Source organism: Megalobrama amblycephala, linkage group LG15 (assembly GCF_018812025.1).
Source record: "Megalobrama amblycephala isolate DHTTF-2021 linkage group LG15, ASM1881202v1, whole genome shotgun sequence".
Taxonomy (NCBI): domain Eukaryota; kingdom Metazoa; phylum Chordata; class Actinopteri; order Cypriniformes; family Xenocyprididae; genus Megalobrama; species Megalobrama amblycephala.
This window is the reverse complement of record NC_063058.1, coordinates 10,981,736-11,006,445: the sequence shown is the minus strand read 5'-3', so window position 1 is coordinate 11,006,445 and position 24,710 is coordinate 10,981,736. Positions and strand designations below refer to the sequence as shown.

The following is a 24,710-nucleotide window of genomic DNA, read 5'->3' as shown; positions in this document are numbered from 1 at the left end:
CCCAGTCCTATAATACCCAGTTGTCTTGCACTATTTCTGCTCTCTTGTAATTGTATTGAATAGCACAAAGTTGTTCTTGGAGTTTTCATGAAAGGTTTCTTGCATATATGATGCCATCTATTCACCCCCCCAAATGTTGTTGTTGTAACCCCCACCCCCACCCCCCCAACAAACATACAACAACATGAAAACTGTTTATTTTTTATCAACACTTGAATGTGGGCAAGTTTCATAAAAAAAGCAACATAACTACTTCGTCCGGATCAGATTCATAATGATGATAAAAAAATAGATGGAGTACATCGAGTCCATCAACACCCCCAAAGCTTCACAGTCCTGTACCTTGTTGTGGGTTTGACATTTCATTCAGTAATGTTAGACGTTTTGATTTGTATGCTGTTTAATGTTCGATGGTAGCTTTAGCTTACATGTGCGCGTTTTGATTTGTATGCTTTTTAATGTTTGATGGTAATGTTAGCTTACATGTGCTTAAGCAATTGCTTCACTTGCTTCTGCTTCTGTTTTGCCTGTGTTTTGATCTGGAGATTGTGTACTCTTTCAGAAGATGCATAATAGTATCCCTACCATATAACAGTCAAAACATGGATTGCCGGAAAATTCTGTCAATGGCGGGGAAATAGTCTTATGTTTATGACAGACAGACCCCTATTATGTCACTTCCTGTTATCATTTACATCACAGTGTAACACCGTGTCCTAACCAGACGCTATGTGATGCTGCGACACACTTAAAAAGGTATCTTTTCCATGTTAATCTGAGCACAAAAGAACGTTCAAACTCTCAACTCAATGCGAACAAACAAGGGTATTCCATGACAAAGATTGTTTCAGTCACTCCGTATGTATTTTAAATGTTTAAATTGTGTAATGTTTATGAATTTTACTATGTACTAACCCGTTTCATCGTGTCTGCTGTGCTCTTGCCGAGAGAGCCCGCCCACACTCTCTTCTAATTGGCTGTGGTTTTTGCTTGATTTTATCGCTTCAAATTGTCGCGTTACGTCTAGTGTGGACAGTCAAATTGCTTATCGCGTCGCATCTGGTTAGGACATGGTGTAAGAGCTTCAAAAAACTTTCATTTTTTTCCATTTAATGAGGTTTGTGGTAATGGATACAGTGCAGCTTATAATATAAACAAGCTCAAAAGATCTATGGATAAATATTTTTATCAAATAAGTAATGACATAAATACCTCTGAGGCTTGTAAACATGCAGATCCACAAACACGATTAGGACATTTTAGATATCATTAGAGGGAGAAAGACAATAGTTTGTATTTTGGAAAACAAATATCTTAGAAGATTGGAAATGCAGTCCATCTGAAAATATTGCCCACCATCTGGTTGGTCGTTTGTCAAGTAACTCATTGAGACAGACTAAAATGGTTTTCTCATACTTTTCCCACTAGAAAAAAGGTTTCTGACAGTGTGAACTGATACTTGGCTGGATACTTGTCTTTGTTCAGCTCTTATTAAACACTGTTTATATGCGGATCATTTTGGATTAGTCCACAATCCCCCATAGTACAAATTTATAGTGACAGGCTGGGTAGAGATGAGAGAGGAAGTGTTATCTGAGACCCTTTAATATTCAGCTTTCTCCAATCCAACTAATACAAATCAAACAGTTTATATTTGAAGAAATATGCACAAATGAACATTATCTTATTGTTTCTCCCATCTGTTCTAGCCTATAAAGACACAGACAAGTACCAGGGATGATAAGGAAAGTTGGAGTTCCTGTTGAAAGAATATTGTTTATGTCTTCTTGTTTTTGTTTTCCTCAGGGTTTCTGATGGTTTGTCATTTCTGGTGATCTTGTACCATAACAGACCCATTGGTTTTATGACACATGCTGGAGTAATAGTGCTGGCATCAGATGCATGTTTATCTAAAGCGCTGGTCCCTTGGGATGTGACTTTAGCTGGGGAACACTGTCCTTTCCCAAACAGAGAGCAAGAACTATAAAATACACAGAGGAGAAAAGTGGATAATTGTGTGATTTGGCTTTGTTTCAATAATGCGTAAAAATATGAATGTTTTCTGAAACTAAATTTGATTTGTAAATAGAATTACAATGTGACAAAGTGAGCAAACAAAACAGTCATGATAACATTTCTGTTATATAAAAAATTAACTAACATGCATTAACATTTGTCTTTTACAAAGTCTAAATTTATCAAATTCAGAATCTTCAGTATCTCCTTTAGGCTCTACTAATGACTGTCCGGAAGGGGAGTCACACTTCCCATGTCTACTGAGGATTATGGAATGAAAGGCAGAGGAAACTGGAGAAGCTGACAAGAACAAGAGTCCTTCTGCATCTTCATACTTACATATAAAACCTAACATCAAATGTTAAACTGTATTTTAAGCTGTTGGCCAAATTAAGCAAGTAATTTCGGGATCTTTTTATGTGGGCCAACACATTTTCATGTTTAACTTTAGTGGTTGCTATAGAAAACATGACTATTGCTATTTCTTACATGTGAGTTTGAGTATTGAACTACAGTGCATCACTCATCCCACACCATTTGTGTTATGGATATGAATGATAACTCAAATCATGTGGCTAGAGATGTATTACCTTTCTAAGTAATGTATGCCTGGTGGCATAATCCCAAAGACTAAATATCATTCTGAGACTTTTGACCTGTAAGCAACCACCCCCAACACCCTAGCAACTGGATAGAAATACACTAGCAACCACCTCTTGAGGCCCTGGCAACCACCCAGAAAAACCTAGTAACAGCCTAGCAACCATCAAGCAATGCCCTAACAACAACCCCAGAACACCCATACAACCTTTAAGTAACTGCTAATCAATGCTTTAGCAACCACCAGGAACTCCCTGGCAACTGCATAGCAACCACCTAGCATGCCTTATTAACCACCCAGAAAAATCTTGCTTCTGTCTATTAACCACACAGAACATCCTAGTAAATCCAAGCAACTCCCAAATAACCACTCATCACAGCCTTGCAACTGCCAATCAACACCTCAGCAACCATCAAGTACCCTGGTAACTGTCTAGGAACATCCTAGTAACCACCTAACATGCCTTTGCAACCATCCAGAACCACATAGTATCCAAGTAGCATAACCTTAGCAACCACACAGAATACCCTAACAACCACCTCATGAGGCCCTATCAACTATCTAGAAAAACCTAGTATCTGCCCACCAAGCAACCACCCAGAACAACCTAGCAACCGCCAAGCAATGCCCTAACAACAACCCAGAACATACTTGCAAATGATAAGCAACTGCTAATCAATGCCTTTGCAACCACCAAAAACTCCTTGGCAACTACCCAGAAAGAACTAACATCTGCCTATTAACCACCCACAATATCCTACCAACTGCCCAGCAATTCCATAACAACCACCTAGCAACTGCTGATTAACACCTCAGCAACCACCAAGAACCCTGGAAAATTCCTAACAACATCATAGTAACCACCTAACATGCCTTTGCAACCATCCAGAAACACCCAACAACATCCAAATTGCATACCCTAGCTACCACCAGAACACCACAACAACCAAACAAGTAAGGCACTAGCAACCATAAAAACTTATCACCTAGCAACCACCAAGAACACTGTATGAAACCTAACAACCACCCAGAATACCATAGCAACACCCTAGCAACCACACAGAACATTCTAGCAACTGCTTAGTAAACATCAACCACCCAGAATGCCATAGAAACTAACTACCAGTTCCCTAGCAACCACCCAGAACACCCTAGCAACACCTTAGCAACCACACAGAATATCCTTGTAACTGCTTAGCAACCACCCAGAACACCCCAGAAACCAACTACCATTGCTCTAGCAACCACCCAGAACACCATAGCAACACATTAGCAACCACAGAACATTCTTGCAACTGCTTAACAACCAGCAACCATCCAGAACACCCCAGAAACCAACTACCAGTGCCCTAGCAACCACCCAGAACACCCTAGCAACACCTTAGAAACCACATAGAACATCCTAGTAACTGCTTAGCAACCAGCAACATCCCAGAACACATCGACCTACCAACCACCCAGAACATGCCAGAAACCACCTAGTTCCCACACAGAACACACTAACAACCCCCCAGAACATTATAGTAGTCCCCTGGGATTGGGAACTTACATCACTCTGATATTATAGTGGTGATATTTGCATGGGCAAGTACCACTCACTTTTTCCTCAGAAAATGAAAAAAATGTAGACACAATGTCATATGAAAAAAAAGAAATGAAATAATATGAAAAAAGATCTCCACTAAACTAATTTAAACTAATCCACATACAACTGCATGACCCTCACTTTATCTGTTTTTTCCCCTTGCGGCAGGAACCAGCGAAACACCCCAGAGAATGCATTCTCAATGTCAAATGGGACCTTCTAAGTCTCTCAGAAGTCTCTTGCCCTCTCTGATACCATCTGAGGAGCTCTGGGAAATTGCAGTGTATATATAGATAGATAGGATTAACCAGTACCATGCTGGGATAAATTCATTCTAGACAGCAAATGTTGGTGAGAGGCAGAGGAGCAACTTGACCCCACCGCAACTTGAGTCTCCGACACACACATATCAAGGGGGTGATGACATGCACGCATACACTCGCTTCCACTGTGTCATGCCAGTGAAATCAAACCCTGACATAGTTATCGCTGGAGGAATGACCACACACATGTGCATTTAATAACCAGCTCATGTATCGCTTACAATAAGGTTTCACCAACCCAGGTTGAGTTAGTATACAACATATTGTATATGACATAAACAGTTAGTTTAGCCAAAAAAGACAATTCTGTCTGCATCTACTCACTCTCCTTTTATTGGAAATGGAAACCCATACAATTTTTCTTTCCCATGTAACACAAATGGAGTTATTCATTCATATTCAGCCATATATGTTTGAACCAGAGACTGATTCAGAAGAAGAGGAAGAGCAAACTATACAGGATCATCTGCAAGTCAATGTATCAGAATGGTAATGCGTTTTATGTATCGCTCTCTGCAACATCAGATATATAACGGTAATTAATATGATGAGCCTTCTGCTTGACTATGCTATCAAACAGCTAATAATGTAATGCTAATATTACACAAAACATATTCCCATTCGCCATCTCAGAGTCAGACAGCTGCCTTCTAAAAATCAGCATCCTTACAAATTCTTTTAACATCATAGAAAGTCAGTGGAGAAAAGCCCTGCCCGCATGTTGACGGGATTGGTTAAATGTTTGTGATGGTACGAAACACGCAAATAACCACTCATCACAGCCTTGCAACTGCCAATCAACACCTCAGCAACCATCAAGTACCCTGGTAACTGTCTAGGAACATCCTAGTAACCACCTAACATGCCTTTGCAACCATCCAGAACCACATAGTATCCAAGTAGCATAACCTTAGTAACCACACAGAATACCCTAACAACCACCTCATGAGGCCCTGTTAACTATCTAGAAAAACCTAGTATCTGCCCACCAAGCAACCACCCAGAACAACCTAGCAACCGGCAAGCAATGCCCTAACAACAACCCAGAACAAACTTGCAAATGATAAGCAACTGCTAATCAATGCCTTCGCAACCACCAAAAACTCATTGGCAACTGCCTAGCAACTACCCAGAAAGAACTAACATCTGCCTATTAACCACCCACAACATCCTACCAACTACCCAGCAATTCCATAACAACCACCCAGCAACTGCTGATTAACACCTCAGCAACCACCAAGAACCCTGGAAAATTCCTAGCAACATCATAGTAACCACCTAACATGCCTTTGCAACCATCCGGAAACACCCAACAACATCCAAATTGCATACCCTAGCTACCACCAGAACACCCTAACAACCAAACAAGTAAGGCACTAGCAACCGTAAAAACGTATCACCTAGCAACCACCAAGAACACTGTGTGAAACCTAGCAACCACCCAGAACACCCTAGCAACACCTTAGCAACCACACAAAACATCCTAGGAACAGCTTAGCAACCAGCAACCACCAATGACCCTGGCAAATGCCTAGCAACATCCTAGGAACCACCTAACATGCCTTTGCAAACATCCAGAAACACCCAACAACATCCAAATTGCATACCCCAGCTACCACCAGAACACCATAACAACTAAACAAGTAAGGCACTAGCAACCATAAAAACGTATCACCTAGCAACCACCAAGAACACTGTATGAAACCTAGCAACCACCCAGAACACCATAGCAACACCCTAGCAACCACACAGAACATCCTAGCAACTGCTTAGTAAACATCAACCACCCAGAACGCCACAGAAACCAACTACCAGTTCCCTGGCAACCACCCAGAACACCCTAGCAACACCCTAGCAACCACACAGAACATCCTAGCAACTGCTTAGTAAACATCAACCACCCAGAACGCCACAGAAACCAACAACTGCGTTTTTGAAACTGTACACTGCAGTTTTAGGGAGAAAATACCCAGCAATGCCGCTGACTGATGAATTTGTACATGGTTTGTCTTAAAGCATATTAAAAACACCACATAGACATATAAACAACATTAAAACTTGATTTTCACCACAGGGGGAATTTAAGAATTTGTTCCCATGACTCGATTCATACCCTTGTTTTACAACATTGTACCAAACTGTTCCCTCATTTAAAGGTGCGGTAGGCGATATTTCAAAAATGCTGTTGGACATTGTTGATATTTTGAAATCATCCCAAACAAACACACCCCTCTCTTTATTGCTCCGCCTCCAAAATTCACCCTCCACACCTAACCACACTGCACCGAGTCAGTCTCGCACAGCAGCTCCAGATAATCAATGACACTCAAACCCAGTGTTACTCACGTGTGGAGCTGAATCAAGCAGCCTCTGTGTCTGTTTTCAGACCATCCCGCTTAGCTTTTTCCAGTGCTGAAAAGCTTTTCTAATATTAATGGGTCCTAAAGATCTTGCCCAGTCATAACCCCTCATTCTAGTGATATTCTTCCGAGATTTTTTTTTTCAGTCTTTCTTCAAATCTCCCTCTTGCTCGTTCTCTCTCCTCGACCGTCATACTAATTCTAAGTGGCCAGTTGCAGCTTTCATGTGGTTAACTACTACTGTATATAATGACCATTGTCCAAGGTAGCCAAATTCCTAAATAACAGGATTTTTTTTTCTTGAATCACTGCAATACAAAAACCAACAGGCCAATCAAACCACATTAAGGATAAAAGACTCACATAGATGGACTTGTGGAGAGAGGCGATCCCTTTATGGGATATCTACTTAATAAACCCTGGCATAAGGGGTCTCATGTTTAAGCTGTTGATATCCATTAAGGAGACATGCAGCATTCTGCTTCCGCAAGCTGTTTGAGAGAGATCAGAGATGAGGTGGTCTCTGGGAGAAATACCTGGTGGGCTCAGGCAGATTTTCGCCCTGAGCGCCAGAGCATTTCTACTGTAAGGCCTACGTGACTACAGCCCAAGGCAGAGATGAGTATGATAGGGGAGGATTCTTTTATTATTTGGCACTGATCTTAAATTGTTCCTAAACCCTGCCAGCAGTCTCACTGTCTGCAGTCCACACACAGGCAGCAGCTTTCTTGTAAAGCAGGAAATTTAAAATTCTTAAACCAAGCTCCTAGTCATTTCCCCACAGCAATTTAAAGTAGAGAATTGTGTTGAATTTGATTAAAATATGTAGGTTTTTGCATTTTGTGTGGTTCATAGTGCAATTTAGACATTTCTAGAGTGTTTGGCTTCGCATACTGAATGGGATATTACAACAAAATCACATTAAATATTATAAAAAAATTAAATGAGCGACCACTGAAAATTGTTAAATGCAAATGCAAGAGAAGTTGATACTTTTTAAAAATGCTTACATTTACAATCAACATTTCCCTTCATTTTCTGAACCATTTTTATTTGTTTGTATTGTCGTCACAATGCAATCTGAAATTGCTGCATTCCTAAAAAGAAAATGAGGTCTGATAGAGTTGCATAATTTCACTGACTGCTTTAGAACTGACTTTGTGTCATGTGCGTAGATAAATCCTAACATTATGGGAGAAATAGCTGCGAGTTCTGCCAAGGGAAGTCTGTGCGAAAATGACACCAAAAATGCCCATCTCTTCCTCTGACCATAATGCATCTATCACAGCTTTCATTTTATCCTTCATTATGATGTAGCAAGACAGTATTTCACATGAACAGCCTTTAAATAAGCAAGCAGAAAGTCACTTCGCAGCTACATGTCTCTTACAATCATTTTAAGCTGTTGGCCAAATTGTTATCTGTCAGCAAAGCAACTCCCTGGTCATAAAAATGAAGAGGAAAATAAGCAGACAAACTCCTCTGCATTTCACGTCATTCATGATAATGTGAAAAACAAGCAGCTTTGGCAATGGAATGTGATTCATTTGAGAGCTTTCTTTTTTTTAAAGTCTGTTTGATGCGGGTGGCAGCCATAATGGTTGAATAGTTGCGGGCTAGTGAGGGTTCCTCCCTATGAAGTGTTTGTTTGTGTTCCACTAACACAGCTGGAGAAAACTCCAGCCGTATCACATGCAAGACAGACCACCATAATCTCGCCAGAAAGATGAATTCAGACAAAAGATGACGACGATTATTCTCCTCAAGTATCTTGATACCTTGATAACTTGAAAAGAAAGAAGTTAAAAAGACTAAAAATCAAATGTTACTTGTCAATCAACAAACTTAGCTATGAAATCAGCATAGTACTCCAGAGTTAAAAACTTGGACTCTGTTGGGAAGGAGTCAACAAAGCACTTATGGACAATTTGCTTTACTTTGCATCCTCAAGATAAGAGATTCCATAACAGCATCAAGGCCGGATGAAGACAAGGAATTCTCCTGCACTGATGTGCCTCATTTGGGAGGTTCACCGATTCAAGACAATGTTTTCAAGCTGTTCTAGTGATAAACTGCACTAAACTCTTCCCATCTATCTATCTATCTATCTATCTATCTAGTCATAACAGCAGAACAATCCGGTCTGAAGCCAGAAATAGATGCTTGGACGGCTTGGTTCCTCTTGTGAAATTGACATTGAGGCAATTGAGCATGTATGTTAGTGTACGTAGCTTGGCATTGACAGATCTCCATCAATATTTGTCCATTTTTTCCATTCCTGGATGTCAGTAGGTGAAAACTTTCCATGTCAGCAGTTGAAGCAAATCTTCCCATATATGGAGCTGGGTGCTTAGAGCTGACATGATGTTGAGTTTTCGGCTTCCTAAATAGTTTGGTTTCTATTTCACTGAGCCATAAAACCTCTGGGTATGTGCTCGTCTTCATTATTGACCATGCATCTTATTCATTTCACCCAGTCAGGACAAATCAAATAGGGCTAAATGAGGAGACGGGATGGTTTACCTGAGGATACATGCATTTTTGAAGTAGCTCTTTACTGACTTGTCTGTTGCAAAACCAAGTGTGCTGCCTACTGTACCTTGACAGTATTCTAAGGCATCATCTGGCATGAAAGATGCTCTAAAAGTTTGCATCTTTACATCATTAGATCACATGTATATTTCATGGGGAATGCAATCCAAGAATGCATTGCGATAATTTTTTTAGTTGATGAATTAGCCAAGAGAAATATTGAATGTTGGAATTCAGTATTGAAAAAAACATTAATGCGACTGTAATTTGTATGCATTGCACTTATTAGTCCTAACACATTAACTTAGCAACATGTTAACACCAAACTTCATTGGAATACTGTCGGTTCTCCTGCAGATTTTTTATGAAAAGTGCAATTTGTATGCATTGCACATTAACGCTAAACACACTAACACTTAGCAACATGCTAACACCAAACTTCATTGGAATACTATTGGTTCTTCTGCAGATTTTTCATGAAAAGTGCAATTTGTATGCATTGCACATTAGCGCTAACACACTAACACTTAGCAACATGCTAACACCAAACTTCATTGGAATACTATTGGTTCTCCTGCAGATTTTTCATGAAAAGTGCAATCTGTATGCATTGCACATTACGCTAACACACTAACACTTAGCAACATGCTAACACCAAACTTCATTGGAATACTATTGGTTCTCCTGCAGATTTTTCATGAAAAGTGCAATTTGTATGCATCGCACATTAGCGCTAACACACTAACACTTAGCAAAATGCTAACACCTAACTTCATTGGAATACTATTGGTTCTCCTGCAGATTTTTCATGAAAAGTGCAATTTGTATGCATCGCACATTAGCGCTAACACACTAACACTTAGCAAAATGCTAACACCTAACTTCATTGGAATACTATTGGTTCTCCTGCAGATTTTTCATGAAAAGTGCAATTTGTATGCATCGCACATTAGCGCTAACACACTAACACTTAGCCAAATGCTAACACCTAACTTCATTGGAATACTATCGGTTCTCCTGCAGATTTTTCATGAAAAGTGTAATTTGTATGCATTGCACATTAGCGCTAACACACTAACACTTAGCAACATGCTAACACCAAACTTCATTGGAATACTATTGGTTCTCCTGCAGATTTTTCATGAAAAGTGCAATCTGTATGCATTGCACATTACGCTAACACACTAACACTTAGCAACATGCTAACACCAAACTTCATTGGAATACTATCGGTTCTCCTGCAGATTTTTCATGAAAAGTGTAATTTGTATGCATTGCACATTACGCTAACACACTAACACTTAGCAAAATGCTAACACCAAACTTCATTGGAATACTATCGGTTCTCCTGCAGATTTTTCATGAAAAGTGCAATCTGTATGCATTGCACATTACGCTAACACACTAACACTTAGCAACATGCTAACACCAAACTTCATTGGAATACTATCGGTTCTCCTGCAGATTTTTCATGAAAAGTGCAATTTGTATGCATTGCACATTAGCGCTAACACACTAACACTTAGCAACATGCTAACACCAAACTTTATTGGAATACCGTTGGCTTGATCTCCTGCAGATTTGTTCATGAAGAGTGTGATTTGTATGCATTACACATATTAACACTAACACATTAACTTTATCCAAATGCTAATAGCAATATCTACTGGATGCAAACTCTAACACATTACACATTAGCAAATTAGCACTAACACATTAACTTTAACAACATACTAACACTAAACTCTTTAGGAATATATTGTTGATACTCCCATTCACTTATCATGGAGAGTGCCATGTGTGTATGAATTACCTTCAGTGATAACATATCTAAGTAGCATGCTAATGCCAAATTCTCTTAAAATTTATTGAGAAATCTCTTGTGAACTTATGAAGAGTGCCATTTGTGTGAAAAATCCTCAAAAATACATCTTCCAAATGAAAACACGCACATCTGACAACTTCATGGTGTGGTTTTGAGTGAGCGAAACACACACTTACTTGGATACACACAGACAAAATGTGTTAACGGTGACTCTGCGTCACAACTGCAAGTTGTTTTGAGTGAGACATACCAAAGGAACCCACACCTCTTGACAAGCTGTCTACTCACCCCAGATCAGGCCCCCGTGACCCTGTCAGTATTTGTTCAGATGTTGTAACTGTTCTCGTGTCAGTCTCAGTGTGGGGTTCACACTTCCTGTCAGGGAGCTGGAAGAAATGGGAGAGAGGCCAAGATCAGCCAGAGGAATTCATCTAAGATCAACTCCTCTGCTGACTGTACTGAACTTAGTCATAAAATCTGATGCTAAGCCTGTGATGTTTTATGAAAACTGGCAAGATATGTTAACAGTCAGCAGTGTGGTTTATAATATCTCCTCAAAGCTTTGAGGAGGAAAACCTCATTGTGAAAGAGATGAAAGAGGATGTCTGATGATGAAAGTCTGAAAATCAAGGGTCAGATTCTTTAAAAGATCTCCAATCAGATTGGGGAACATGGGGAACATTAGGTCTCCTTTATCTTTGATAGAATGGAAGACAATAAAAAAGAATAGAAGAAAGTAAAATGAATTCACTGAAGCAATTTATTGGGGTATTCATACCTGCAAAACCTGTTTTGAACTGTATACCCAGACAGCAACATAGTGTAGCCCAGACATGTACCAGATGTGGGCCGGATCTGGCCCAACACCATGTCGCTGTCAGGGTATGATTGGTTCATCCTCAACAAAACACTGATCTTGCTATTAATTTGTCATTTAACTGATGTTTTGAGGCAGAAATGGGCTTACATACATTTGACTGTATTTATTTGGGATTTGAACCTACAACCTTCAATCAAGAGCACAATGATAATGAATTACTTGAGATATTTGAACCTACAGCCTTTCAGTTTCCAGCCCAGAGCTTCAACCATGACCCCAACCGGCTTGCTATTGACACTGCTATTTAAACATAAAATAGTGAAGCTCTGGGGTGTCAGAAAATGTTTTTAAGGCTCATACAGTATAACCCAGACTTCAACAGCGATAATTTCGGATTCTCCCTTTGACTGAAAGCAACATGTTCTCTAACCTGCTGTTCGGTCCCTGCAGGCTCATTTGACTCCTCTCAAAAGTGGGCCATTTGTCGAAACGAGAGATCCATTTCCTCTGCATATTTCCAGAAACTCAGCAAGCCCTTGTTCACTGCTGTTTATTCAGCTTTAGTAGCTTTTGGGTGGGGAAAGCCACAGCAGCAAGACTGAGAAGGAAAGAAAATGCTTACGGCAGGCCTTTTCTTCTGCTGAAAGATGTGGCTTCTTTTCTTGGCAAAAACCTTTTGGATTGGGAGGTTTCCTTTCTTAAAGCGAGACAGTAAGGTGTTGCATTACACCAAAGGTTCCAGACTAGCACTTATGAACAAACCGTGCACTATCGCTGCCAACATCTCTAAGCTTTTGTCTCTGGTACTTCTCAAAGTGCTGATCTACCTAACTCAGACCATCCATGCCGGTCAGACTAAATATTCCTGAATGACCAACAAACCAACAAACCTTCAACCATACATTATAATGTTGTGATGCGATGGCTAAATTCACTTGTAGCATTTAAAACGACCAATGCTATTTGCGAGGTGTTGAAAGGCGAATATGCTGGTCCATAAAATGTTTGTGAGGACAGTTTGATGTGCCATTCTGAGATGACATGAAGACTGGAGGGTGTGTTCAGATGATTGAAAGCTTTCTTCAAACCAGTGCCAGGTTTAGGGTGCTAAAAGACGCTAGCTCCTCACCCCAAGTATTTGGTGTCTAGCATGAGCTCGAATCCTGATATATCAGTGGCATCACTGCTGACTCAGAAATGCTGACACCTAGTCACACCACAGTTAGTGGAACAGCATGGAAGCTTCCTTAATATCCGATAGCCAACAGCAGAAATCAGACCACGGTTATAAAATGTTTTAAGGTGGTGGACCACTTCAAGATTAATACGACAAGTTGGGACCACCAAACACATGTGGGAAACCACAAACTACCTCAATTACGTAGTTTAGTACACTGCTGTCTTAGGCTTAAGTTAGTCCTATACTAAAATGCATGTTTTGGCTGTCTTAACTGAAAGCAACTTGCACTGACATGCCATAAAATATGTCAGTGCCAAAACACGCTTATAAAAGCTACTTAAATGTCCTAATTTAACTAATGTCTTCATCTAGCCTTGTCTGTGAAGCCAGGCCTATATTTTTATACTATATCAAGGCCTATATATTTATATATAAGTAGACTAACTTTGATGGATCAATAATTTTGCCAGGCATGGCATGCAGGAGAAAAAATAGATATCGTGGACATGGACTAAGAAGTCGTTACCACAAGTTATTAATTCAACGGCACGTTGTAAATCATGGCCAATTTACTTAAAGTAGTTAAATTGTGATGAATTAAAAATTCATTCCCAAAATGTATTAATTCATAGTCAAATTGTACTAATTTGTTCCCTCGTTTTAATTTAGTTTAATTGTGGTATTGTAATTGCTTGGTCAATTATTGTTCTTCTCCAAAATGAATCACATTTTTGAAGGACTAAACATGCTCAAACTCATGAAACTTTGCACACGCGTCAGAAGTGGTGGAAATTTACGTCTGATATGGGTTTCAGAATTAGGTGAGGCAAAATGGCTTGATAGCGAAGCGCGCTAATTTTCACGTACAGGTATGAAATTTAGTAGACACATGTATCAGCCCAATACCTACAAAAAAGTCCCTGAGAAACATCCGAATCATGATTGGGATCGCGTGTCAAACCGCCAAACTGCTGAAATCATGTGACTTTGGCGCTCCAAACCGCTGATTCAACATGCAGATTCATTATGCTCCGATGCTTCCTGAAGCAGTGTTTTGAAATCAGCCATCACTAAATAAGTCGTTATTTTGTTTTGTTTTTTGGTGCACCAAAAATATTCTCATCACTTTATAATATTAATATTGAACCACTGTACTCACATGAACTGATTTAAATGGGTTTTTAGTACATTAATGGATCTTGAGAGAGGAAATGTCATTGCTGGCTATGGAGGCCTCACTGAGCCATCAGATTTCAACAAAAATATCTTAATTTGTGTTCCGAAGATTAATGAAGGTCTTATGGCAGAATTATGACAGAATTTTCATTTTTGGGTGAACTAACCCTTTAAGTTTTCTGACGCAGGTATTACCATCCCTTAGTGTGAATGCTAATATTGTTATAATTATAATTATTTCATTCTTGGTGTGATCGGACCTTTACTCCAGTGTCTTTACCGGTCTGTCTGCTCATCTCCATCTCTCCTTTTCTAAAGCTCACATGTTTTCAGCAGGACGGTGTCCCAGTGGGCCCCTGAGGCAGGTCAGTGGGTCGGCCGTCTCAGCTGATCCATAGACCAGAGGTTATTAATGGGATCCTCAGACCAAACGTCCCCCACAGGTGCAGACACCAGGCTGCAAAAACAAATAATACATATGTTCCCTGCGGTTCCTCAAGGGCAGTTTGGAGAAAGTAGAACCAGACATGAAGAGTGTGAAAAGACAGGTATTTATATGCATTCTGTGATATTTAGACCAGAAGAACTGAAAGCTATGGAAATGAACTCATAAATGTTCATTAACTGTACCTGTTATTTTAGTATCAATGAGATACTATTATTGTTTTTATTAATATTTTCAGTTAGATTTTGTTTTAATATTTTCACAGTTTCATTTTAATTTTCATTAAAGTTTTAGTAATTTTTTTTTATTTTTTTAAATAATATAGGTTTATTCATTTTTTATTTCAGTTTTAGTTATTTTAGTACATCAGGTTAAAGTAAATGAAAATGAGAAATGTTGCCTTTAAGTAAGTTTTTTTGTACATACATAAATTTTTTTTGTTACAATGTACTTAATGTGTTTATGTTATATTGTAAAACACTTTTGCTCCTATTGAGGTGGGATACAGGTAAGGTTAGGTACAGGTTTAGTGCTTTGGGTAGGTTGAAAGTTAAGGTGAAAATGATAAAAATAATGATAATTATAAAGATATAGTTCTAAATATCAACACTGATAGGTGTTTTGTTTAGGATCCTAGAAATGGATTGTGTTCTTTCTTCCTTGTGAGTTTATGGGTTTCAAACCTATTTTATTTACTTGAAAGTTAATGCATGAAATTAAGTTTGATATTTAGCGTAATGGTTTGGTCAGATCTCTAGCCCGAAGTATAAGCAACATTAATAGTGATGCTAAACTTAGCAAATGCTGCTATAACACATGAGAGCACCCTGTATTTGGAAATGCTCTCTAATGACCTCTCACAGGAGATCTTAGACAATAAGCAGCATCCCATGAGTCGCGCTCCTCAGGGATGACACCACAAGGAAATTGGGCAACCCCTTTCACGAACGAGCCTAAAATAGTCATGTGTACAGTCCGGATCATTCCACCTCGCCTGCTGAGTTTACTCTCAAAACACGCACCTCTCCAAGCAGATTTCTTCTCGTCTACACAAAGAAGACTGACTGTGTTTAAAAGGCAGTTCTTGCTATCATTATTCATGTGATCTCATTCATGTCGTTGTCTAACAGGATCTTTTACCATTCAGAATTGATCTGAACTTGAATTATTTTAAAATGCAGGATGCAGAATGTAATTCAAATTCAAGGAATAAGAAATGGAATGAAATTGATATATATATATATATTGCCAAAATTTTTGGGATGCCTGCCTGTACATGCACATGAACTTTAATGACATCCCATTCTTAATCAGTAGGGTTTAATATGGAGTTGGCCCACCCTTTGCAGCTATTACAGTTTCAACTCTCCTGGGAAGGTTTAGGAGTGTGTTTATGGGAATTTTTGACCATTCTTCTAGAAGCACATTTGTGAGGTCAGGCAGTGATGTTGGCGAGAAGGCCTGGCTCACAGTCTCCGCTCTAATTCATCCCAAAGGTGTTCTGTCGGGTTGAGGTCAGGACTATGTGCAGGCCAGTCAAGTTCCTCCACACCAAACTCGCTCATCCATGTCTTAATGGACCTTGCTTTGTGCACTGGTGCGCAGTCATGTTGGAAGAGGAAGGGGCCATCCCCAAACTGTTCCCACAAAGTTGGGGGTATGAAATTGTCCAAAATGTATTGGTATGCTGAAGCATTAAGAGTTCCTTTCACTGGAACTAAGGGGCCAAGCCCAACTCCTGAAAACGAAGTTTGGAGGTCTGTAGCTATTGACTCTGCAAAAAGTCGGCAACTTCTGCGCACTGTGCACCTTACCATGCGCTGACCCCGCTCTGTGATTTTACGTGGCCTATCACTTCGTGGCTGAGTTGCTGTTGTTCCCAATTGCTTCCACTTTGTTATGATACCACTAACAGCTGACCGAGGAATATTTAGTAGTGAGGAAATTTCACGAATGGACTTATTGCACAGGTGGCAACCTATCACGGTACCATGTTTGAATTCACAGCGACCCATTCTTTCACAAATGTTTGTAGAAGCAGTCTGCATGCCTAGGTGCTTGATTTTATACACCTGTAGCCATGGAAGTGATTGGAACACATGAATTCAATGATTTGGATGGGTGTCCCAATACTTTTGGCAATATAGTGTATATATATATATACAGTACAGTTCAAAAGTTTGGAACCACTAAGATTTTTAATGTTTTTAAAAGAAGTTTCGTCTGCTCACCAAGGCTACATTTATTTAATTAAAAATACAGTAAAAAACAGTAATATTGTGAAATATTATTACAATTTAAAATAACTCTTTTCTATTTGAATATATTTCACAATGTAATTTATGTCTGTGATGCAAAGCTGAATTTTCAGCATCATTACTCCAGTCTTCAGTGTCACATGATCCTTCAGAAATCATTCTAATATGCTGATCTGCTGCTCAAGAAACATTTAATGTGTACAATTGTACAAAATATTTGTGTACAATATTTTTTTTCAGGATTATTTGATGAATAGAAAGTTCAAAAGAACAGTGTTTATCTGAAATCTAATCTTTTGTAACATTATAAATGTCTTTACTGCCACTTTTGATTGATTTAATGCATCCTTGCTGAATAAAAGTATTCATTTCTTTAATTTCTTTTCAAAAAAATAAAAATAAAAATTCTTACTGACCCCAAACTTTTGAACGGTAGTGTATAATGCTACAGAAGCTTTGTATTTCAGATAAATGCTGTTCTTTTGAACTTTCTATTCATCAAGGAATCCTTAAAAAAAAAGTACACAACTGTTTTCAACATTGAAAATAATCATAAATGTTTCTTGAGCAGCAGATCAGCATATTAGAATGATTTCTGAAGGATCATGTGACACTGAAGACTGGAGTAACGATGCTGAAAATTCACCTTTGCATCACAGGAATAAATTACTTTGTCAAATATATTTAAATAGTACACAGTTATTTTAAATTGTAGTAATATTTCACAATATTACTGTTTTTTACTGTATTTTTAATTAAATAAATGTAGCCTTGGTGAGCAGACGAAACTTCTTTTAAAAACATTAAAAATCTTAGTGGTTCCAAACTTTTGAACTGTACTGTATATATATATATATATGTATATATATATATATATATATATATATATATATATATATACACACACACAATACATTTCAGAAACATTACATGATATCAATAATCATGTAATTTATCAATAATATATATTTATACAACAGTTCTTTCTGGTTCTCAAATCTGATTGGCTGAGAGCCAGTATTCTATTGAAAACAGCACTCCTACCTTTTCACCGTTTGTATCACTCCGCTTGAAGCGACTGTCATGGCTGCCGAGCAAATCCACCATATTTTTACAAATACTACACTTGTTGTACCACAAACTGAGTTTTTTAGGTGAGAATGTAGTTGTTTAGACCTGAAATATGTGACTCATATTTAATCATAACACCTATTTTACAATTTGTTTAGACATTTCTGGACATGTGAGCTCCAGGCGGTCAGTGGCCCTGCAGTGCTCGTGTACCCGCCGAGAACAGCTTCATCCCGACCAGTGCTTCATTATATAATTACAATTTTATATTAAATTTCATTAAAACTTTAAATAATATTTTAAAAATACATAACTAAAATAAAAAATATTTAAAAACAGTGGATATTTCATCACAATGTCATACAAAAACATTCTACATATCAAGAAAAAAGTCATAAACCTGCGCTGAATTGCAATGAAGTAAATTATTCTTCCTGTCATTCCACTTTCAAATCCTGTATACAGCATGTGTGGCCAGTTTAATTCAAATTCACAAATTCTGTTTGTTCTCTAAGGTAGTGTGTGTTTTAGATTAGGCACAAACAGCTACAGAAATTCATTAACAATGGAAATATGGCACAAAGCAAACTAATGTGAGCTATATTTCATTCCAAGTCAAGAGTGTTGCTTAAAATTAGTCAAACAGCTGTGACAACAATGTCCCCCCCCCCACCCTTTTTTTTTCTTCTTTGAGAGAAATTCCACTTGCAGGCCTAATGTGATGTTAAGATTACTGGAAAATAAAACCACCGTGCACTTGAGTTATCATGAATACCTGAACAACTCACAGCAGACGGCTGATCTTGTGTCCAACTTTGTGGAATTTACACACACACACAGGTTTGTTTTGCTATCAAAGTGAGGACATTCCATAGGCGTAATGGTTTTTATACTGTACAAACTGTACATTCTATCCCCCTACACTACCCCTAAACCTACCCATCACAGAAAACTTTCTGCATTTTTACATTTTTAATAAAACTTTAGCATGTTTTTAAAGCTATTTTTACGTCGTAATACCCAGTGTTGGGGAAGCTACTCTGAAACTGTAGTTTGACAAGCTACAAGCTACTCATAAATTAAAGTAGTTAAACTACAGTCAAGCTACCCTTTTGAAAAAGTAGTTAGCTACACTACAAGTTACTATCAAAAAGTAGCTAGCTACATTGAAACTACTTTGATTTTTTTTTTATTTTTTTTTTTAAATGACATAGCTTATTACAAATAACTGGATAGCTGTTAATGAAGAATGTTTAAGTAAGATGTTTGAGGTTTAAAACAAAGCAATGCACTACAATTATGATTTCAAAACGTACTGTTTTATTTTGTATAACTATAACAAAAGATACAATACTCAAATGTAGCCTATATCTCACACTGACTCTCTTTGCACGCTTTATACATTCAGAATTTTAATATAAGTTTTGTTTATCTAGGTAAGCAAGCAAGAACAATAGCGAAAAATGGCAGATGGAGCAATAATAACTGACATGATCCATGATATCATGATATTTTTAGTGATATTTGTAAATTGTCTTTCTAAATGTTTCGTTAGCATGTTGCTAATGTACTGTTAAATGTGGTTAAAGTTACCATCGTTTCTTACTGTATTCACGGAGACAAGACTGTCGTTATTTTCATTTTTTAAACATTTGCAGTCTGTATAATTCATAAACACAACTTCATTCTTTATAAATCTCTCCAACAGTGTAGCATTAGCCGTTAGCCACGGAGCATAGCCTCAAACTCATTCAGAATCAAATGTAAACATCCAATTAAATACTCTACTTACGTGATTAGACATGTTGCATGACAAACACTTTGTAAAGATCCATTTTGAGGGTTATATTAGCTGTATGAACTTTGTTTATGCTGTTTAAGGCAAGCACGAGCTCCGTGGGTGGAGAGCACGAGATTTAAAGGGGCCACGCTGCATAAATCAGCGTGTTTATAATGATGCCCCAAAATAGGCAGTTAAAAAAATGTATTAAAAAAAATCTATGGGGTATTTTGAGCTGAAACTTCACAGACACATTCAGGGGACACCTTAGACTTATATTACATCTTTTGAAAACATGTTCTTGGGCACCTTTAAACTAAAGACTCCGGCGTACCCTTCGCCAGGAGTTTGATTGACAGGCGATATAACCAATCAGAATGCCGACTCCGCCATTTTGTCCGACAAAGCAGTCAGGAGTTAGAAGATTAACCTCGGTGGAGTTAAACTTGAAAAAATTTTGTATATTGACATCTTTCCGCATTTGAAACAACATTCCTTCTGATGTTCATTCATTTTTATTTGATGATATAAATGAACTAGGAAGAGATGATCAGTTTACGAGCCTCTTGAGCTGAGGAGCTACAGCAATCTGTCACGACACATTAAAGAGCCACAAAACAGTTTTTATTGTTTGAATTTCTTAAAAAAACTACACAGTTTGAAAGCTGGGACTTTGTTTAATATCTTAAGTAACCTGCTCTGTCTTGTCTGTCGACGTGTTGTCAGTGTCCTCTTTGCTCCGCGATGTATTTTTTACTGCGTGTGGCATGGTAGCGCCACAGCTTGTCGGACAAAGCAACAGTAACTAAGGGGGGGCGGGACTTTGCGAAGGGTCAATTCGAAAACGCTGCAGACTTTTGAAAGCGATGGCATGGCTGCCCACGTTCGCACTGCGTATCCTTGACGACCGTGTAAGCAATAACACGGAGACTGAACTGCAATCTTTGCTAGCTTTGTTGTCATTTTTAGCAGCCACTGTGCAGTTAAACTCTGCATTTTTTTAAATACTGCAGCTACCTACATGCATAAGAGGCGACTGTTTACACAGGTACGCGCATGCCCATTGTGCAGGAACGGTCATGTGACATGCGTTTTCGGTCGTGTACAAGCGGCAACCTCCCCCTTTCTCTCGTGAAGCCAATACGGAAGTAACTTAAACTGCGATTCATCGACTGGCCGCTAGGGACAGGCTTCAAAAGAGAGCAGAATCTCATAGAGTCCCATGTTAAATTGGCCATGTTTATAGCAGAAAAAAACATGTTTACAAGTTGGTTCAAATTGTGGTTTTGGTCTATACTGCTATTTTTGCCCTTCATGACAACTCTGAGGGGGGTGAATTTTTTTATAACTTATCCGTTTAAATTATATTAAGCCTTAAAGTTCTGCATAATTAAGGGCGTGGTCACTTGAGTGACAGGTATATTGTGCTGCTGTCTGTGAGCCGTCATGTTACCTCAGCTGCCGCTGAATTGGCATCTCAGCCGTATTTGTGCTCGATTATTTTATACAATTATAAAATATGGCTTGCTGCATAATATTCGAGACTGATGTGTGTCTGTGTAGATGTGCATGGATGGGGAAGAGACACAGAACACACGTTGTTGGATCGTGGCATTGGATGAAAGTTTTGGTTGTGAGATTTACTGCAATGACAATGGCGGGAGGATATCAAAATCCGACAGCACTGCTTGGATATTATAACTAAAACTGCTGCACTATTTTGAAAAAAATATACTTTGGACACAGGCTCATTTGTTTGTTAGATACGATCGCTGCTCAGATTGCATCCTTTCTTGAAGAACGATGACAGAGAGCAGATCATTCAGAAGAAATGTGAAATGTTTTTTTGTTTTGCAATGGACATTCATATTTTACCCAAGTGCCACGGATTGGATTCATCTCGCGATCTCTATTTCATTATAAAGGTATGAAGTCCCATTTGATTTTCCATGTTGTTATATGCACAACCAACACTACTGGTGTTGGAGCATCTATATCTTAAAAAACACCTTAGATTGACAGTAAACCTTTAGAACGTTCTGATGATAAAACTTGTCTTCATTAATATTTTAGATCGTATCTTAGATAGATATATAGCTCCTTTGCTGCTAACATGGTCACGTTGAGCTAGGCGGGCGTGGTTTCAGCAACCAGTCATATCAGCTCAAACCACCTCCCCGCCTCTTTGCCCATTTTCAGTTATCCGGTAGTGACGTGCTGTGACGCGCAGCTAAGATGGCCGCGGCCTCATTTAGGCGTCAAAACCATAGACAGTAAAAGAAATGGACACAGCGACCCCATTGGAACTCAATTGAGACAAGTGAAGCCCATTTTTAGCGATTTTTAGCACTTCCGTTTCTGACGCGCAGACTCAAACTAAGCTTGATGACGTCCGCAACCTGTCTGACAGATGTAAATCTTCTAGTAGCTGTGCGTGAAAACTGCCATCGTTAATCTTGCAGAGACGGCGAGCTTGAGCGGGGAGTTCTTTGGCGTGAGTAAGCAGGAGTAAGTATTCTGATTAATTATTTTGTATAGTATTTTAAAATGTAACGCCAGTACGCCATCTCTCTTGACATCTCCCCGATTGCCTGCGAGCTTCTCCTCCTGTCTGTACGGTAATTTCTCTACTGGTGCGACAGAGAGTCGAGTGGTTATGACGCAATCGTTAGCCTATTTTTACAAAAACTGTATCTACGGGGCCATAATGTAACATAGAAGGTAATGGAGCCCTTTATACATTGTCGTGTATCTTTAGAAATAAATAATGGACAAATGGAGTCTTTAAACGCCTCAGATGTAAAGTTATTCACTGTCAAAGTGATGCCAAAATGAATGGGAGTCAATGGGGATGCTAACGCAAGTGAAGTTCTGCTACAAGATGGCGGCACCCGGCCGACTTCAACTTCCGGTCGACTTCCTTGGGCACTGGTCAAAACTGCTGTTCAGAACTCTATGGGTGACGTCACGGACGCTACGTCCATATTTTTTTACAGTCTATGGTCGTGTAGTGTAGACAGAGATTGTTTCTGAATATTACAACACTTCATTATAAGCAGCTTCATGAGCTGTAAGAAATGCGACCGCTGCCCTCTCAATACCAGCACCATTCCTGTGGTACGACTACAACTAAACCAAGCCTCTGATTTCACAAAAATGTGTCCTGCTAATAGGAAACAGACTAAATGTGCTGCTCATGCTAACACTAAACAACAGACATAAACAATAATTAACTGAGAAGATTTTTACAGACTGCTTTTATAAAGAGTAGGTCTATAATATTTTTGTCTGACTGAAGACAAAGCATTCGCAACAAGATACAGACTTGTTAACCATCCCTGGGAATGTGTGCCTGAAAATTTCTTTCTTTTTTAAATTTTTTTTTAATCATTTCACATGAAAAGGTTAATGCTGAAACTGAAGAAATCATATTTTCCCACCTCAGGACCAAAATAACAGGCCATTTATTGGAGGAGCTTCAAAGTAAAAAAAATATGGGGTTTTCAATTAGCCTACTTAAATAGCGCTTTACAGTTCATCTTGCTTCATGCAAGAATGTGGGTTTCTGTGTGCAACCCTCCGAGTTCACACAGAGTTCGCATCAAGGTTTCCCACCATGCCTCAGTGAGTCACCATGAAATAAAAATGGACAATTCTTTTTCTTCTGGAATATTGCAGTATTTGTGTCCTCATAATCTTTAATCAAAAAACATCCCTTTTCTCTTCTCTGATGACGAACTGTGAGATGCATAAGTGTAGAAAAACCTTTCTAAAAAGTACCTGCTAAACATTTTTCTCAAGAGTTGTTTGATTAAATCCCATTCAAAAGCCAAAACAAACACCCTCCTTTTTCCAGCAGCTTAATATATGGTGTTCATTAGACAAGTCGGCTGGACTTCCTCTGGCTGGCCTTAATATCTAGAATGGGAACAAATGAATGCTAATAGAACAAGACTAAATAATGCATGTATATGTTTTAGTCTCTCCTGATATCAGCAGTATCATTTGAGTATCACTTAAGAATATTCCAATGAAATCCATTAGGCTATTATTATTATATTTACGTTAATTCTACTTTATATTCTTCCATTTTGCTCGAACATACTGTTCTCTTATAGTTCACTGTCTGGAGTCGAAGCAAAAACTGCCACATGTCCTTTTTTGGTCACACAGACTGTAATTTGGCCATCCGCAATAATTCCCAGAATGACCGTGACCGCAACACATAAAGGAGCAACAGCGACACCTAACGGACAGAATGTCTCACATCTAGATCTACACAAACAGCGTCAAACATCCATTATTAATACTGCAGGACAGATATTAATGAAATAAAATTCAGAAAATGTAAGAGAAAGGACGTGAATATATTTCAGTGACTAAATGTTTATAATCATCGTAAAAACACGTCGAGCATTTAGCGCACACTTGGATATAATTACTCTCTCCACTTGAAAAGAGAAAAGCGACAGATTTAGTCTGTTTCGGTGGAGAATCACATTAAAAATACACAAGGTCACATTTATAGACGCATTTTAAACTTACCACAGCTGGTCTCCACAGCAGTCTAGACGAAAATGTAAAGGTTTTTAGTCTAGGATATGCTAAATCTAAAGAAAGGTCCGTGGATGGTTGCTAGGGGTTTTCTTTTTTCCCCCTTTTTTCCCATGTTTAAAGATCCAGTTACAATTGAAAAAAAATGGTAAAATTAATTAATATAATAACCTAATATTTATTA

General features: G+C 38.5%; 1 long non-coding RNA gene across 2 annotated transcripts; it reads right to left on the bottom strand.

The window, feature by feature from the left end:
• Positions 1-262: 262 nt before the first annotated feature.
• LOC125248029 lies at positions 263-24,710 on the bottom strand. 2 transcript variants are annotated; one of them, XR_007180222.1, is made up of 4 exons: positions 24,518-24,710; positions 14,742-14,875; positions 11,531-11,628; positions 263-1,981 (listed from the first exon to the last, which is right to left on the bottom strand). It is a non-coding gene; the product is annotated as an uncharacterized LOC125248029 (long non-coding RNA). The 2 variants fall into 2 exon arrangements; XR_007180221.1 differs by lacking the exons at positions 14,742-14,875; positions 24,518-24,710 and adding an exon at positions 12,493-13,038.